Consider the following 14188-nt stretch of genomic DNA (forward strand, 5'->3'; position numbering starts at 1 on the left):
GGACCTTTGAAAAAGAAGATATCCTCTTCTACCTCGATACGGCCCGTGAGGTACTTGAACGTCTCGATCATATCTCCCCTCTCTCTGTGTTCCTCGAGTGAGTATAGCCGCAATTTATCCAGCCGTTCCTCGTACGGGAGATCCTTGAGTCCCGAGACCATCTGGGTTGCCATTCGCTAGACTGACTCAAGCCTCAGTACATCCTTGTGGCAATGAGGCCTCCAGAATTGCACGCAATATTCCAGATGGGGCCTCACCATGGATCTATACAACGGCATAATGACTTCAGGCTTACGGCTGACGAAACTCCTACGTATACATCCTATGATCTGCCTAGCTTTAGATGAAGCCCGCTCCACTTGATTGGCAGTCTTCACTGATGATCACCCCTAAGTCCCGTTCTGCAACAGTCCTTGCTAGGATCTTGCCATTTAGGGTGTAAGTCATATTAACAGCTTTCAACACATACTCCCTCTTTTATGAACGGATAGCACGGGTTTTAGCGCTGGCAGCAGTGGTAACTGCTCCGACGCTCATAGAATTCCTATGAGCGTCGGAGCAGTTACCACCGCTGCCGGTGCTAAAGCACACGCAATGCATTCGTAAAAGAGGGGGATACTTTGGTAACCCTAAATGTAAAATATTACTGTAATCAAATTCATGAACTACTGCCTAAAAATTACTGTTGCTTATAAAATCATGTAAATTTCTCAAAATTTTCAATTTGTAAAAGACCCAAGACACAACACAATCAAGGGTTCTACTCCCACTACTGTCTCATCCCCAAGAAGATGGGAGGGTTCAGACCCATCCTAGACCTACGGGGCCTAAACAAGTACGTCGTCAAGGAGAAATTTTGCATGCACTCCTTAGGAACAATCCAACCATTAATTTACAAGGATGACTGGCTGGCTTCACTGGACCTCCAAGATGCGTATTCACATATCTCTTTGCACCCCTCCCAAAGAAAGTTCCTGCAGTTCCGGACCCTAACTCAGCACTTCCAATACCAGGTCCTACCCTATGGACTCTCTTCTGCACCAAGAGTCTTCACAAAATGTATCGCTGTAGCAGCAGCCCACGCAATATGCGTGTTTTCTTACCTGGACAACTGGCTGGTGGTGGGCCCTTCAGCCTGGGAAACAGCAATAGCAGTCAATACAATATCACTCCTGCAATCCTTAGGGGTCCATGTAAACACCAAAAAATCCAAACTACAGCCAACCAAATCGTTAGAATTCATCGGGACAAGGATCTACACATCCCTGAATTCAGCTTTCCTGCCCCGCACAAGGGGCAAAGCAATACAAAAACTGATTCAGCACATATCAGAAACACATACAGTCACAGCAAGGACACTACTACGCCTCCTTGGCCATCAAGCAGTCTCCATACACGTCCTGCTCGCCAAGCTCCGCATGCGATCTCTCCAGTGTTACCTCAGAAAAAATTGGAACCAACACACACAACCTCTGTCTCACAGAATCACGATGGACCAAAAAAAATCTGCAGCAACCTCAAGTTGTATATAAAACAGCAGAATCTGTACAAGGGCAAGCCCTTCCAGCAGTCACCACGGATGCCTCAAAGCAGGGGTGGGGAGCCCATCTCCTCCACCTGAGGACACCATCCGAGGCCAAACAGCTATCAATCCTTTGGAACTCAGGGCAATCGGGAATGCCCTACAAGCTTTCGCTCCCCTGGATCTCCAAAAAAACCTTATTGATCCAGACAGACAACCAGGTGGCAATGTTCTATATCAACAAGCAGGGAGGCATGAGATCCCTCCCCCTCTGCAGGGAGGCCCACAAGATCTGGTCTTTTACCTTGTTGATCAACACTCTCATCCATGCCAACTACCTCCCGGGCCTCAACAACACCCTGGCAGACAGCCTCAGCAGAAAGCTGGACCCCCACAAATGGTCCCTCTACCAGGAGGTAGCCCAAGATCTTTTTCACAAGTGGGGCCGCCCAGCAATAGACCTCTTTGCCACAGAGGACAATAAGTGCCCCCAATTCTGCTCCAATAGACCAGCACAATACAGTCAAACCAGGGATGCTTTCACCATACACAGGGGGAAACACCTGCTCTACGCCTTTCCCCCCATACCACTCATCCAGAGAGTGCTCCAGAAGATCAGACAGGAGGCAACCACATTGATCTTCATTGCACCCTACTGGCCAAGGCAAGTGTGGTTCCCCTTCCTACAATGACTGTCAGCACGGCCGCCAATCAGCCTACTGCTGCATCCGGACCTCATTACCCAGGACCAGGGACAAACCTTGCATCCCAGATTGAAAACCCTAGCACTGACAGCGTTGATGTTGAAAGGCTAATTCTGCAACCTTTCCACATGTCAACAGGGGTGACTGAGGTACTGCCAGCAGCCAGACGTCCATCAACTAGAAAATCATATGGGCTCAAGTGGAAAAGATTCCACATATGGTGTGTTCCACCACCAGCATGGGACCTTGGCATCATCCTCTGCAGATTAACTGTGCACCCTATGAGCCAATGGAAGATGCGCCAAACAAATTCCTCACCTGGAAAACAGTTTTTCTCATCGCCATCACATCAGCAAGATGCATCAGTGAGCTACAGGCCCTGGTTACGTACCCACCATATACACAGATCCTTCACGACCACGCAGTGTTGAGAACTCACCCAAAGTTCCTACCAAAGGTAGTCTCGCCTTTTCACATAAATCAATCAATAGTGCTCCCCTCCTTCTGTCTGGGACCACATGCCAACAGCATGGAGCAAATCCTTCATACCTTGGACTGCACCCGAGCCCTTCACCTATTCATTCAACGAATGCAGCCCTGGTGAAAGGTAGTACAACTATTTGTCTCCTTTGACTCCAATAATCCAGGAACACCAGTGGGGAAACGCACCATATCCAACTGGATCTCAAACTGCATTGCCTCCTGCTGCGAACAAAAGGGATTGTCCCTCGAGAGAAAGGCCACAGCACACCATGGCCATAACATTGGCAAATCTCAAGAACATGCTACTTCAGGACATTTGCAGAGCAGCTGCTACATGGTCTACCCCATACATCTTTACCAGACATTATTGCCTGGATCACCCACTGCAGACCTCCAATGACTTTGGCCTCAGCATACTACGAATGGCTGCCAAAACAGACACAGAGAATGGCTAGACCCTGAGAACAAACACCAGTACCAGAACTAGCTAAATAGGACTATTAATCTGAATCAGAAAGAAGAGATTGTTAGACAGTTATATTTTGCCATATTGGCACAGTTTGCACAAACCCCCCCAACAAACAAACTTGTTACTAAAACACCATGTTGGTGATATATTTATGTTTCTCTGAATACATGGGAAAAAAAACTAGATCCGTTATTAAAATATATGCTCTACCATGTTGGTAGATTTTTTTTAAATAAAGGTTGTTGGTCAAGTTCTAAGGACTAAATAAAGTTCCTAATGTTTACAAAGTATAGCCTCTGGTCTCAGTAAATAGATTTTTGTCTCTGTCCCTCATCAAGGCAATCTGCAGCCTCACCCTACCTCAGCAAGGTAGCGGGGATGCAGAAGGGACCTTTCACTCTCTGCACCCCGCAACTGGAGAGTCACCAAAGTGTGGCTGACTTAAGACTACTTGTCCATGGAGAAAGCGAAGTTACTTACCTGTAATGGGAGTTCTCCGTGGTCAGCAGGATAAGTTGCCACACAGACCCTCCCTCCTCCCCTATGGGGGATACTGCAAAACTCAAGCTAGGGAAATCATTGGATTAGAGAGGGCCAGCACAGGTATATATAGGGCTACTTGTACATGCTCAGATGAGGATCACAAAAGCCTCACCTGAGCTCTGGGAGAGCAATTCTGAATTGTGAACATTTGATGACATCACCAAAGTGTGGTTGACTTATCCTGCTGTCCACAGAGAACTCCCATTACAGGTAAGCAGGGGAGAACACTTTGAAAGAAGTGGTGCTAACGGCTCACCGAGACCAGCAGCAGTATCGGGAGCCCCTCTCCAGCAGGAGAGAACACTTTAAAAGAAGCGGTGCTAACGGCTCACCCAGACCAGCAGCAGTATCGGGAGACCTCTCCAGCAGGGCACCTGGTCACAGTTCCACCGCATGTAGATCTTCATATTAATATTGAATAGTGTCAGCTCAGGAGTGGCATGTGAGCACCGCCCCGCCTCTTCCACGACCCAGCAGGGAAAAAAAAAAAAAAAAAAGATTGCTTTCAAGAAGCGATCACCGCTTCGCCTCTCCCATGACCTAACAGGGAGAAAAAGATTTAATCTCCTCTCCCTGCTGGTAACGGCGAGGAAGTCGAGCTGGCTCGACCGACCTGCATGCCGGTCCGATGTAGTCCCTCCGTGGCAGCGTAGGCTGTCTCGCACCTTCATCTGCCTCAGCAAGCCTTTGTTGTAGCTTGAATTCAACGGACCTGGTTCAGGAGGGGGCGAAGCAGTGTCCCACACTCCTCTCCACTAATGGCTGGACATGAACACAAGGAGCCGAAAGCCAGAACTCTCCCATCCACCACGAAAAGAAACAGGACCCAATTCTTCAACTCTTAACCTCCACCATAGAACCATTCAGGCATCAGGCAACGGCTCCCTCAGCTGCCAGATCGGAGCAATTGTCAAACTGGAAATCAGTAGGTGAGCTCAAAAGAAACAAACACCAACGAGACTGGAAGTCCCAAATGAAAACAGCAGAGACAGAACAAAAAACCAACAAAAAAGAAATTTAAAAGAAAAATCAACAAAGGCAAAATAAAACAAAAACAAAAGCAGGACAAGGGAGACAGCACAGAAGATGACCTAACTAGCCGCCATCTTGTTGGAATATTCATTTCTATCTCTATCTCTACCTCTGTATTTATATTTTTATCTTTACTTTTCATAAATTGTTTCTTCAGGTTCTTTAGTTAGATTGTGAGCCTTTGGGACAGTTAGGGAATTTCCAAGTACCTATCTTATTTATTTTTATTTATTATATCTTTTAATGCATCATTTTTGTAACCACTTAGAAACCTCACGGTTATTAGCGGTATATAAGAATTAAATTAAATTTAAATTAAATTAAATCACCAAAGTGTGGTTGACTTATCCTGCTATTCACAGAGAACTCCTGTTAAAGGTAAGTAACTTCGCTGAATTGCACCAGCTGTTTTGTGAAAAAATATTTATTTAGAACATCTCGGAAATGAAAGGACATTTTCCTTCATTTCTGGAGAAATGAAAGTGGCTTTTATGAAAGGCTTTTGTCTGCAGGATTATGTTCTTTCAGTTTCATTTCTGCTCCTCCCTTCGTTAAGTTTTCTGACAAAGAGATCAGTCTCAAGCTGAGCAAGATGGACAAAACATGGAATGTACTCGGTACGATAGTCACAGCAGGTAGCCGGGTACTGACTCGTGTTGTGCATTCAGTGTTTCAAAATCAGATTCAGCCAGTAGAAGCATCAGGACATGGTGAGTATTCCAAATAGAGTACTTGTGTTGGGAGGACTACTTCTCCACATCATATAACTTTCTCATCTACAGTAAAACTTTGGGCTGTGTTTCTTTTTCCTATGTAAATTTTACAAACCACATTAATTGTATGTGCAGAAAGACAGCATATAAATATTAATAAACCAATTTGCCTATGCCAAATCTTTGTATATAAATGATAGCATTACTTAAAGATAGTTTTACTGGTTCTCTCGTTCGTCAATACTGAACATAAATAAAAATTTGTCACTGATTTTCTTCCCTCTTCTTTTTCTGGGTTTTACCTCTTTTTTAATGTTTTCTTTTTGTAATGTTTCTTTATGGTCCTTTGTTTTCTACTTTATATTTTCTTTCAGGTCTTTGCCTCTTCTTTCATTTTTTCTTTGTTTTTCTTATTGTATTTTTTAATGCTGTTTCCCTTCTTTCTCTTGTCTTCTCTTTTTGATTTTTCTCTCCTTCATTTTCTTTCTCTTTTTCTGGACAAGACTCTGAGCTAGGTGGGTCCAAGGTACTGATTAAGAGCAGCTACTGCTTGCTTTAACACAAATCAAAAATTTCTTTTCAGAGTTGTCTAAATAGGAGCCCTGTTTTCTAGAGAAAGCATCATATACAGGGTTCCCATGTAAACGCTTTTTTTTTTTTTTTTATAATTCTTTATTCATTTTCACAAATTACATTAAGTGTTAATATTTTCATTCACAGTAACAATAAGTACATCACTTATAAACAATCATTGGCATATTACATAGATTCTTATCCCCACCCCTCGTCCATCCCTCCCAACCATATACTCCATTATTGTATGATATATGTAATAATAAAATACCCCCCTCCCTACCTCATAAACTGATAAACATAAGGGAAATAATTTTACTTAATCTTGACAATATTTTGTTAATGGTTTCCACACATCCTGAAATTTCTTAAAATATCCCTTTTGTAACGCAATAAATCTTTCCATTTTATAGATATGACATAAAGAATTCCACCAAAAGTTATAATTTAATCTCCTCCAGTCTTTCCAATTATATGTGATTTGTTGAATGGCAACCCCTGTCATTATTAGTAATAATTTATTGTTATTCGCAGAAATCTGACTTTTTGCTCTCATATCCATACCAAATATCACAGTATCATAGGATAATGCCACGGGGTTCTCTAATAAATTATTAATTTGGTCCCAAATTGATTTCCAAAAATTCATAATATATGGGCAATGAAACAATAAATGATCTAAAGTTGCTGCTTCTAAATGACAATGCCAGCATCTATTAGACAAAGAACTATCTAATTTTTGCAACCTAACAAGGGTCCATAACGCTCTATGCAACAGAAAAAACCAATTTTGTCTCATAGATGCTGACACCATACATTTCATCCTCCAAGACCAAATTCGTGGCCATTGAGATGCAGTAATTTCATGCTTTATCTCAATGCTCCAAATATCTCTTAAACCAGTTTTTAATTTCTTCGTAGTAAATCCATTTAATAATTTATACCACTGGGCGGCCTGGTGACCCAAAAAGTCTGTCTGAAAACAAAGAAACTCCATGCTATAATGATTATTAAGGTTTTTTAATCAGGGAACCCCGCCTGAATGGCATGCTTCAATTGCATCCATCTAAAATTTTCTGATTTATTAAGTCCAAACTTATGTTGCAACTGTGAAAATTCAAGCATAGCACCATTAGAAATAACATCATCCAATATACGTATTCCTGCTATCATCCAATGCTTCCAGACTAGCCTTTCTCCGCCAATTTGAATCTTGGAGTTTACCCATATAGATTGATTTGTAGATTTGTAAATTGGAATAGTTGTTAAATTGCTTACATATCGTAAAGTTTTCCATATATCTGCTAGTATTCTATTGTCCTTACTATAGATAGGCATTTTGATAGTGAGAACATGGGACAGTCGCAATGGAGACATGAGTTGCCATTCTATCCACAACCAATCTGGGAGCTTTTCCATGATTTCTGGGAGGATCCAATACATACCATGACGCAAAATATAGGCTTGATGGTACCTATAAAAGTTTGGAAAATTTACCCCTCCCTCTGAAATTGATCTTTGTAAAGATACCAAAACTACTCTAGGAGTTTTACCCAGCCAAATAAATTTTAACAGAATGCTATTTAACTTTTTATAAAAGGACCCTTGAAAATATACCGGCAACATCTGATAACAAACCACAGGCAAAATCATCATCTTAATAGTTTGGACTCTCCCCCACCATGAAAGGTGTAAAGGATTCCATTGCTCACACATTTCCGTAACCTTCTGCAATAACAATTTTTCATTTATTTTCATCGTTTCGTCCAATATATTTTTAATCCAAATGCCTAAATATTTTATTCCATCTTCCTTCCAAAGAAAAGGAAATGAATCAAACAAACCTTTTGTACAATGTACATTGAGTGGAAGAACTTCTGATTTAGACCAATTTATCTTATAACCTGAAAATTTCCCAAAATTCTCAATTAATTCAAGTAAGCAAGGAATGGTTATCTCAGGATTTCTCAAATAGAGCAATATATCATCCGCATAAGCTGAAATCTTATATTCCCGATCTTTATGAGGAATACCCTGTATCTCCTCTGTCTGTTGAATGGCTAATAACAAGGGTTCCAATACAATGTCAAAAAGCAGAGGAGATAAGGGACAGCCTTGTCTAACTCCCCTCTGCAACTTGAAAACTTCTGAAAAATTATTATTAATATATAATTTAGCAACAGGAGAGCTATACAAAGTTTGAACCATTTGAATAAATCCTGATCCAATACCAAACCACTCCATCGCTTGATACATAAAGGTCCATTCAACACGATCAAAAGCCTTCTCTGCATCTAGAGATACAGAGAAAACTGGGTCTTTTAAGGCTTTGGACAAAGTCAACATATTCAATGCAAGCCTAGTGTTGTTAGAAGAATGTCTTTGAGCAACGAATCATGTTTGATGTATACCAATAACCAATAACCCTGGTGTCCCGCTGTTTGTCGGCCAAGGTTGGCACAGTGATGACAGGACAGGAGTGTCCTATTTACCCTAGCAACACCGCTTGCTGCTCCAAATTCATCAATAACGCTGAATCTTGTTTAAAGACACTATTTTTCATTTTTACTTTATTTTCCTTGTAATATTATGAATTTCTTTAACATTATCTATTGTTTTTAATTCTGCCTTTATTATGTTATATCTCCTCATTTAAATTCTCTTCAAGATTCTATTTTCTAACGGTTCTCCCTTTTATATCTATTCCTTTTCTCTTCTCTTCCACTACTAAAGTACTAATCAGATCTATGCTATCTAGTTAAAATATTTAACATTAATCCTCTTCTTTATTTTTTCACTTCTTTATCAACTTTCAGGTGCTTTAGTTAGATTGTGAGCCTTCGGGACAGTAAGGGAATTTTTATTAAGCACCTTTCTTACTTCTCACTTTCAATTTAAATGTATATTTTCTTAAAACCGCTTAGAACCTAACGGATGTAGCGGTATACAAGAAATAAATTACATTACATTACATTACATTACATTACAATAATAAAAGGGAGAGCTTTAGCTAACGAATAGCCAAAATTTTAGCTAAAAGTTTTCCATCAACATTAATTAAAGAAATAGGCCTGTAATTTGAAACCAGTGTGGGATCTTTATTTGGCTTTGGCAAAACAATAGTTAATGATTCAGCCATGGTACCCGTAATATATCCTTTAATAAGTTGGGTCTGATATAAATTTAATAAATATGGTAACAGGGTAATTTGAAATGATTTATAAAACTCTACAGTAAAACCATCTCCACCTGGAGCGGATCCAAATCTAAGGGACTTCAATGCTGTTTGCAATTCGTTTATTAATATTGGCTTTTCTAAGCTTTCTTTTATATGCTCAGGAATTTTCGGTCCCGTAATTGACTCTAAAAATTTTAAACCATCCCTTTCCTTATCCAAATAAGGCTCAGAAGAATACAGGTTTTTGTAAAAACTTAAAAATTGTTTTAAAATCGGTCCAATTTGAGAATAACTATTTCCCTTTTTGTCTTTTATCATCGCTATTTTTGTTTTTCTTTTTTTAGCTTTTAGATAATTTGCCAATAATCTACCCGCCTTATTTGAATTTCCATAATACAATGCTTGTTGAGAAAATAAGTCTTTCCTAATTAACTTAGAAGAAATTTAATTATATTTCCCTTTCGCTTTCAAGAGGTCTTGTAATGTAGAATATTCCCATTTTTGAATTAATTTAGATTCCAATAACTTTATATCTTTTTCCAAACTATAAAATTGTTCTTTAATTTGTTTTTTAAGATATGCCGAAAAAGAAATAATTTGACCTCTAATGATTGCCTTAAAAGCATCCCATAACGTTTCTATTGAAATATCCTTCGTATTATTAATTTGGAAAATAGAAACATAGAAATTGACGGCAGAAAAGGGCCTTAGCCCAACGAGTCTGCCCATACCAATGACCCACTCCCTGATTCTTACTCCCTTATAGATCCCACATGAATATCCCATTTTCTCTTAAAATCTGACACGCTGTTGGCCTCAATCACCTGCTGAGGCAGCTCGTTCCAATGATCGACCACCCTTTCGGTGAAGAAGTACTTCCTAGCATCACCTTGAAATTTCCCTCCCCTGATTTTCAGCGAGTGTCCTCTGGTTACCGTGGGCCCTGTAAGACTGAAGATATCATCTTTCACCTCTATACGCCCCGTGATATATTTAAAGGTCTCAATCATGTCCCCCCCCCCTCTCTCTTCGCTCCTCCAGTGAGTACATCCGCAGTTTTTTTAACCTTTCTTCATACGTGAGATCCCTGAACCCCAAGACCATCCTGGTAGCCATTCGCTGAACCGACTCAATTCTCAACACATCTTTCCTGTAGTGTGGTCTCCAGAATTGAACACAATACTCGAGATGAGATCTCACCATGGATCTGTACAGTGGCATTATGACTTCAGGTTTTCTGCTGACAAAACCCCTACGGATACAGCCCATCATTTGTCTTGCCGTGGACGAAGCCTTCTCCACATGATTGGCAGCCTTCATATCATTGCTAATGATCACTCCTAAATCACGTTCCACCGTGGTCCTGGACAAGGTTTCACCATTTAGTGTGTAAGTTCTGTGTGGATTTTTTTTGCCTAGGTGCATTACTTTACATTTTTTAGCATTGAAGCCTAACTGCCAAGTTGATGACCACTGTTCCAGCTGCCGTAGGTCCTGCGTCATAAAGTCAGGCACACTGCTGTTGTCTACTATGTTGCATAGTTTGGCGGTGTCGGCAAACAGTGATACTTTTCCTCTAAGCCCTTGGGTCAAATCTCCTATGAATAAATTGAATAGAATCGGCCCTAAGACGAAGCCCTGAGGTACTCCACTCGTCACTGCTGACGTTTTGGAGGGGGTACCGTTTACCATTTCATTTGTAATTCCTCAATAAAATTTGGCTCCACAAGCAAAGCATTGTCAAATCTCCATATAGGTCTACTATCTTCTTTATCAACTATCTTAATTTTAATCCACACCCCACCATGATCAGACAAAATAATTGGATCTATGGAGGCTTGTGTTATTTGTTGAACTAATGAATTTGAAATCAAAATATAATCTATTCTCGAAAAAGATTTATGAACATGGGAACAAAACGAAAATTCCCGATCATTAAAATGAAATATTCGCCAATATCTTTCAGATCACAATTTAGTACCAAATTATCCAATCCTAATGATTTCATACTTCTACTAGGTTTTTTGTCCATTATAGGATCTATAACAGCATTAAAATCCCCAGCCACAACTAAATTAGAAGCAGCCAGTGGTAACAACAATTGTTGTAGAGATTTAAAAAATTCAATTTGATTTAAATTAGGTGCGTATACATTGAAAAGCGCCATTGTAGTATTTCCCAGAACCATGTCCACATGTATCCACCTTCCTGCAGGATCAGCAGCAATAAATTTGAATGTAGCATTGCATCTCTTATTTACCAATATTGCAACACCTGCTTTCTTCTTAACTGCTGGGGCATAAAAAAACATGTTTTATCCAATTATCTTTTAATTTTTGAGACTCTGAGGCTGATAAATGGGTCTCTTGGATATAACAAATATCTATGTTTTGTTCTTTTAAAAAGGAAAGTGTTTTCTTCCTTTTTATTGGATGGTTTAAACCATTAACATTTAACGACAATATTTTAAGTTCCATTTATATTATTATTACTATCATAGATAATTTTCAACAAATCTTTCAATCTATTATAAAATTCCCTTTTATGATTCATTCCCCTTAGTTTATTATAATGCATATCCCACCCTTCCCATAATGTTCTAAACAATATATTACTAAAATCCCTAAAACCCTTCCCTATTCCCTCCCTTATCCCTCCCCTTCGTATAATACGATAACTTAAAGACATTGGATCAGACCAGCCATCCTCCCCCTCCTCAAGCATCATACATTACAATTCCTTCTATAATATACAGATTATTCCTCCTTATTTTTAAAACCCCTAAATATCTCTTCATCTATCACCCAAAACATATTACATATTTATTTGCCTAACTCATCCCAATAAAGAACTGAATAATTTACTGTTTCATTGTGTTAAAAATTAAAAACCAAATATCAAGACACACACTATCATTTCTTTACGAAAATTTTTACTAGTGGTAACACATTTTTGTACTAAAAACATATTATATTATTTAAATTTCTTCAAAACATGTAAGTTGACAGATCAATCAATTTTGTAAATACTCAATTTCCGTAAAATCTAGATCACAATTCCACACATTTAAATACACATTACACAATATTCATAAATTAACATAAATCATTCTAAATAGAAAATAATACCCATGAAACTAATTATTTCAGAAGTATAACATCCCTCTAAACTGTGAAATAGGTTATAAAAACAACTTTATTTAATTAATGAGTTTCTGCATATTTTAAATAATATACTGATAAACATTTCAATAGATCCCCAAGCTCAAAAAATTTTTATTTTTTATTTTTTTTTATAATTCTCAAGACATATCCTTAATGTACATAAACCATTTTAAGCTATACTCATATTTGAAACTTACAACCTCTATATAAATACCTTTACATTAATCATTAAAAGTACTCATTTCAATCCATATTGGAAAATAACTTAAGCTAATTATATAAAAAGGTTTGTATTTTAAACATTTTTATCTTAATGAGCAATAGCAACAATTTCTAATGCCCTTTAATCAGTATCACAAACCATTAGACTTAGTTCTTCCAGAATACCTGTAGTCTCTTCACGAAGGCGCTCACCAAGACTCCATGTAGGAAGTCAGGAACTAGCCACACGTTCCTTGATCTGTATTATTAGTCTCGGAGATCCCCTGCTGGTTCGGGGGAGAGGGGGATCAATACTCTCACGCCCCTCCCCACCTCATTATCTCTGGCTCTCTGGTGACCGGCAGGACTCAATGTATGAAGACAGGGAACTTTGTTTTTAGTCCCAGAGGGCCCTTGCTGGTTCGGGGGAGGGGCGAAGTACCGCTCCCATGCCCCTCTCTTCTCACTGATCACTGACTCTCTGGCGGTCCGCTGAACTCGATGCAGAAAATCAGGGAACTGTGCAAGAGACTCTGGATCTGTGTTTTTTAGTCTCAGAGGACCCCTGATAGTTCGTGGGAGGTGCGGAGCAGTTCTCCCACGCTCCTCTCCTCTCGCTGATCTCTGGCTCTCTGACAGCCCGCAGAACTCATGCTGCACTGTTCTCTCAAGCAGTAAAGCAGTCCATATCCAGAAGTGTGTTCTTGAACCAAAAGCTTTACTGAAATAAAAATCTTTAAGCAACTGGGAGAATTACATCAGTGGCATAGTATAGGCGAAGGCATAAAGCAACAGCGTTTATAGTTACTAGTCCATAGACTCTCCTTTCCTTATTCCGCCTTTCTTCCTACTAAACTAGTAGAATAGGATAAAACAATTCAGTTGATTATCACTTGTAATCTCTTAGGGCTAGATTCACTAAGCCCACCGATCAAATTCCGACCACTTAGGGACCCCCTTTGCATCCCGATTCACTAACCTTGGTCCCGATCATCCTCCGATCCGGCGCATGCAAATGAGGGGGGTACAGCATTCAAATGTAGGCAGGCAGCGATTCACTAACAAAAAACCTGCAACACTGACTGGGCTGGCCAATCACAAACAAGTGACTGCTGGGGACCAGTCGTTCACTGCTTTCCGACTGCATCTCCTGTTCCCTGCCCCGACTCTCTGCAACGATATTCTTCTGCCACCCTGCTCTGCCCCGAATCTCCTGCCTCTCTGCCTTGTGCCAAACTTAAAAGAGGTGCAGACTGTGGTAAGAATGTGATGTGTTGATCCAGATCTAATTGCTGAGAGAGCCCCTCCCCCATGCGCTGCCCTGGCCTTCCCACGCAGTGCAAGCCTGTGGTTTTAGCCAGTGGGTTTAAAGCGGGCTAGTTAAAAGTTTTTTTAAAAAAGTCATTGCTCTATGATGCATGCGCAGACCATCTACAGATGGTCTGCGCATGCGTTGGGATCGCTACATTGCAATCCCAGCGGTCGGTTGGAGGCGTGATTCCGATCACCCTCATTTGCATGAGGGTGATTCGTGAATCAGCCCCCCGGACACAGATCGGATCCCTCACGGATTAGATCCGATCCATGCCCTTAGTGGCTTTGACCT

At 40.1% G+C, this 14188-nt stretch overlaps 1 protein-coding gene across 8 annotated transcripts in view; it reads left to right on the forward strand.

Moving 5' to 3' along the window:
• URGCP (upregulator of cell proliferation) overlaps window positions 1–14188 on the forward strand; it is a 148132-nt gene that overhangs the window by 16899 nt on the left and 117045 nt on the right. Inside the window, exon 1 of one of the 8 annotated variants that reach the window (XM_033945907.1) lies at window positions 5358–5463. The exons of the other annotated variants lie outside the window; for them this stretch is intronic. The gene's annotated coding sequence lies outside the window, so the exon portion shown is untranslated. Of the gene's footprint in view, window positions 1–5357; window positions 5464–14188 lie in introns of those variants that run through there. 8 annotated transcript variants of the gene reach the window in all.

The sequence above is a fragment of the Geotrypetes seraphini genome, chromosome 5 (genome assembly GCF_902459505.1).
Source record: "Geotrypetes seraphini chromosome 5, aGeoSer1.1, whole genome shotgun sequence".
NCBI classification, from domain to species: domain Eukaryota; kingdom Metazoa; phylum Chordata; class Amphibia; order Gymnophiona; family Dermophiidae; genus Geotrypetes; species Geotrypetes seraphini.